This window comes from Piliocolobus tephrosceles, unplaced genomic scaffold (assembly GCF_002776525.5).
Source record: "Piliocolobus tephrosceles isolate RC106 unplaced genomic scaffold, ASM277652v3 unscaffolded_25683, whole genome shotgun sequence".
Taxonomy (NCBI): Eukaryota; Metazoa; Chordata; class Mammalia; order Primates; family Cercopithecidae; genus Piliocolobus; species Piliocolobus tephrosceles.
The window spans coordinates 452-5813 of record NW_022308402.1 but is presented as its reverse complement, the minus strand read 5'-3'; the positions used below and the strand labels follow the sequence as shown (position 1 = coordinate 5813).

At 46.2% G+C, this 5362-nt stretch overlaps 1 pseudogene; it reads left to right on the top strand.

The window, feature by feature from the left end:
* Positions 1 to 1012: 1012 nt before the first annotated feature.
* Positions 1013 to 1861, top strand: LOC111523672 (annotated as a pseudogene).
* The last annotated feature ends 3501 nt before the right edge of the window (positions 1862 to 5362 follow it).

Below are 5362 nucleotides of genomic sequence, written 5' to 3'. Positions count from 1 at the left end.
AATAATAATAATAATAATAATAATAATAATAATAATAATAATAATAAATAAAATAAATCAGGGAACAAGAGGGGGAGAAATGAAAATACACCAAGCTTGTGGCAAATTCAGCGTTCATCACTGGGTCCGCTTGCTGCCGGATTCACTTCCTCATAGCTGTTTTGCCTATTGTCCTAATCATGTAGAATCTAGATTATAGCTCCCTTTTTTTTTTTTTTTTAGAGACGGAGTCTCGCTCTGTGGCCCAGGCTGGAGTGAAGTGGCGCAATCTCAGCTCACTGCAAGCTCTGCCTCCCGGGTTCACGCCATTCTCCTGCCTCAGCCTCCGAGTAGCTGGGCCTACAGGCGCCCGCCACCACACCCGGCTAATTTTTTATATTTTTAGTAGAGACGGGGTTTCACCGCGTTAGCCAGGATGGTCTCGAGCTCTTGATCTCGTGATCCGCCCTCCTCGGCCTCCCAAAGTGCTGGGATTACAGGCTTGAGCCACCGCACCTGGCCTATAGCTCCCTTTAACTACTCTACAGATAACAGCTTGACCATCACCAAATGTTTTCTCTTTGAGATATTCCTTCAGGGTCTGGTCAGCAATGAAACAACTGATGCTAGCTAATGCAAAGAACCTCATGAGGAACTGACTCATGAAAGAATGCCGTTTCCACACTCCCCTCAACCCATCAACGACCCCAGGTATCCAGCCCCTCCCCAGTCCAGGGCCAGGCGCCATGGCTCACGCCTGTAATCCCAGCACTTTGGGAGGCCGAGGTGGGTGGATCATCTGAGGTCAGGAGTTCGAGACCATCCTGGCCAACATGGCGAACCCCCATCTCTGTTAAAAACACAAAAATTAGCGAGGCATGGTGGCTTGCGCCTGTAATCCCAGCTATTCGGAAGGCGGAGGCAGGAGAATCTCGCTTGAGTCTGGGAGGCGGAGGTTGCAGTGAGCCGAGATCGAGCTTCTGCACTCCAGCCTGAGTGACATAGTGCCTCGTGAGTGGCGGGCAGGATAACACACTCCAGAGGGTCGCAGGCAGGTTCGAGTTGTCGTTGCTGGGGTTGTTCTGTTGTACCAGGAAGCTCTCTGAGACTGGGACCCGGCCACTGCCTGGTCCGCTGGTGCGATGGCATTTCTCCGAAGCATGTGGGGCATGTTGAGTGCCCTGGGAAGGTCCGGGCGGAGCTGTGTACCAGCTGGGAAGTCGACTGCACTTCCCCTTCAGTTTTGTGTATTTATGGAAATGGTTTTCATCTGCCTTGGCAAGTTATCCAAAGAAACCTGTAACTTCTTACCTTTGATTTTCTAAAGAACAACTACCCATATTTAAAGCTCAGAACCCAGATGCAAAAAATACAGAACTAATTAGAAGAATCGCTGGGCATTGGAGGGAACTTCCCAACTCAGAGAAAAAAATATATGAAGATGCTTATAGGGTGGACTGGCCGGCATACAAAGAAGAGATAAGCAGAATTCAAGAACAGCTAACTCCAAGTCAGATTATGTCTTTGGAAACAGAAATCATGCATGAACAGTTAAAAAGAAAGCTTTAGTAAAAAAGAGAGAGAGTTAAAACTGCTTGGAAAACCAAAATGACCTTGTTTGGCTTATAACATTTATGTAGCTGAAAGCCTCCAAGAAGCTAAGGATGGTTCACCGCAGGCAAAGCTGAAGACTGTAAATGAAAACGGGAAAAATCTGTCTGGTTCTCAAAAGAAAGTATATATTCAACTTGCTAAAGATTATAAAATTCGTTATTATAATGAAACAAAGTCTGAGGAAGAACAGATGATTGAAGTTGGATGAAAGGATCTTCTACGTTGCAAAATAAAGCAACCACCAAAAGATGGTACTGAGAAGTGTTAAAAGTTCACAGTGGATAGGCACCAGAAACCACTTAGGTCTCAACACCTGAAGCTATTGTAAAATTAGAAAGGATAAAGTCGGTAAACCTTTTATATTCAATTTCTTTTTCTTCAGCTCATGGGCTTCTGCCAGTGTAATACTTGCTTTGGAAAACCCAGATAAAGGTTTATGCAAAATTTTGTGTTTAGGAACTACTGAGGATCAGAGTAATCCATGCAAATGTGAATCATTTTACCTTTGATAAAGATAAATCAGACTATCAGGTTTTTTTAATATAGGATGATGTCTATGGAAAGAGTATTCTTGTTTCCTTATATTATGGAAGCAGGAGTTTTCTTTTCAAAATTGTTACAAATTGTGGAAGACACAGTGTTCGCTGATATAATTGTGCATTTTTCAAAAAACAGCCAGAACTCATCTGGGTAAATTCCAGTTCCTAGGTATAATTAATATTATATTCAGAGCTGATGGTTGTACACGTAAGTGATGGCTGGTTTTAGTTGCAACTTTTTATAAAAGGGACTGAGAAATTTATAAACCTTTTTCTCACTGTCTTTTTTTCTAAAGTAAAAACTAATAAATTAGGTACCATATCTATGCATATTATTTTATGTTGCATAGAATAAAAATTTTAATCTTTAATTTTACATCTCCTAATTATATATTTTAAGATGAAACATTTGTTTTACAGTTTTCCCCTCTACCTTTTGTTTTTTTGAGACAGAGTCTTGCCCTGCCACCCAGGCTAGAGTGCAGTGGTGTCATCTGGGCTCACTGCAATCTCCGCCTCCTGGGTTTCAGCCATTCTCCTGCCTCAGCCTCCCGAGTAGCTGGGACTAGGCATGTTATCACACCTGGCTAATTTTTGTATTTTTTAGTGGAGACGGGGTTTCACCATATTGGCCAGGCTGGTCTCAAACTCCTGACCTTGTGATCCGTCTGCCTTGGCCTCCCAAAGTGCTGGGATTACAGGCATGAGCCACCGTGCCTGGCACTTTTCCCTTTTTTTCAAGTAAGGAAATATATTTTTTTCTGAATTATTTTCTCTCACGTGAGTATATTGATCCAGAAAGAAAACTTGCATTGTATATATATTTTAAATAAGAAATCTAAAAAAAGAAAAGTATCCGAAGTCTCTGGAATTTGAAACACTTTGCATAACGTATAAAAACCTGTACAAGAGACAGCCAACTATGGCCTGTGGACCAAATCCAGCCTGCTGCCTGCTTTCTATGGCCTATGAGCTAGGAATTGTGTTTATAATTTTAAATGCTTTTTTAAAAAGACTTTTATGATACATGAAAATTAACAGGAATATTTAGTGTTCATAAATAAAGTTTATTGGAACGCAACCAAAAAAAAGAAAAAAAAACAAACCCAAACACTCCAGTTCAGAACTCCTTGGGGAGATGGATTTGAGGGTCTCCTCCCATCTCCTGGTTTGGCTCCCAGTGATCCTGAAACTCTTTCTCTGCTGCAAACCCTGCTGCCTCAGCACATTGGTCTGTGACTGCGTAACAGGCACACGAACCTGTAGGCCCATGTCCAGCTCCTCCCTCCTGAGTGTGACCTCGGGTGAGCCCTGCATCCTTGAGGAACCTCCATTTCCTCATCTGTGAAATGGGGGTCACAACTCCTGCCCTGCAGAGTTGCTATGACAGCGATGACATGTGGAGCACCAGCATGGTCTGCCAGTGTGTGGGGCCAGGACGGAACTCTTCCCCATTGCTGCTCCCTTGGTGTTTGGGTTCCCGGTCCAGGGCACCTTTCTCCTCCCCCAGCCGGGACCAAACCTGCTCCTAAGTGTGTGCTTTCTTTCTTTTTTTTTTTTTTTTTGAGGCGGAGTCTCGCTCTGTAGCCTGGACTGGAGTGCAGTGGCCAGATCTCAGCTCACTGCAAGCTCCGCCTCCCAGGTTTGCGCCATTCTCCTGCCTCAGCCTCCCGAGTAGCTGGGACTACAGGCACCTGCCACCTCGCCTGGCTAGTTTTTGTATTTTTAGTAGAGACGGGGTTTCACCATGTTAGCCAGGATGGTCTCGATCTCCTGACCTCGTGATCTGCCCGTCTCGGCCTCCCAAAGTGCTGGGATTACAGGCTTGAGCCACCGCACCCGGCCAAGTGTGTGCTTTCAAGTGGACAGGAGGCAGGGAGGGCAGCCCACGCTTACTTTAAGCATTTCTGACCTCCGGAGACAAGGATGCCAGGACCTCCACTGGGGGCCACCACAGCAAATTTTCCCACTGTTGGGACACCCCACATGGCCCCCGGGATCTGGCTTTGGGAAGGAAGATGGTGCCTGGATTGTGAAGGCCTTTGGATCTCATGTCCAGTGTCATGAGGTAAATTGTGTCTTCCCCCAATTCATATGCCAAAGTTCTCACCCCCGGGACCTCAGAGTATGGCTGTATTTGGAGACAGAATCTTTTTATTTTTATTTTATTTTATTTTATTTATTGGAAACAGGGTCTCACCCTGTCACCCAGGCTGGAATGCAATGGTACCATCAGGATTCACTGCAGCCTCCACCTCCTGGGCTCAAGCAATCCTCCTCCCTCAGCCTCTGAAGTAGCTGGGACCACAGGCATGCACCACCATGCCTGGCTAATTTTTAAAAATTCTTTTGTAGAGATGGGGTTTTACTATGGTGCCCAGGCTGGTCTTGAACTCCTGGCCTCAAGCAATCCTCCTGCCTCAGTCTCCCAAAGTGCTGGGATTACAGGCATGAGCCACTGTGTCTGACCAGAGACAGGGTCTTTAAAGAGATAATGGAGGGAAAATGAGGTCACTAGGGTGGGCTCTGATCCAATCTGACTGGAGTCCTTCTAAGAAGAGGAGATTAGGACACAGATGCTCGCAGAAAGACAATCACCTGAGGACACGCGGAGGACATGGGGAGAAGATGCCGTCTGGAAGCTGAGGAGGAGGCCTCAGGGGGAATCAACCCCACCCACACCTTGATCTTGGACTTCCAGCCTCCAGGATTGTGGGAAATAAATGTCTGTTGTTTCAGCCGCCTGGTCTGTGACAGTTTGTTACGGTGGCCCAAGCAAACTGACCCACCGAGGAATTTCACTTTTGATCTTATGGGTGGTGGGGTCAGTGGGGGCTTTGAAGCCTTGGTCCGACACGGGGCTGGGGGCTCCTTGGCTGCAGGGCGGAGGGGGCACTCCACGGGGAGAGGCCCAGGCTGGGAGACCAGTGTGTAGGTGTGTAGGGGTGTGTGTGTGTGTATGTAGGGGTGTGTGTACGTAGGGGTGTGTGTGCCTGTGTAGGGGTGTGTGTATGTAGGAGTGTGTGTATGTAGGGGTGTGTGTAGGGGTGTGTATGAGTGTGTGTCTAGGTGTGTATGTAGGTGTGTGTGTAGGTGTGTGTGTATGTAATATCTGTGTGTATGTAGGGTGTGTATATAAGTGTGTGTGTGTATGTAGGTGTGTGTATGTAGGTGTGTGTATGTATGTAGGGTGTGTGTGTAGGTGTATGTGTGTATGTAGGGGTATGTAG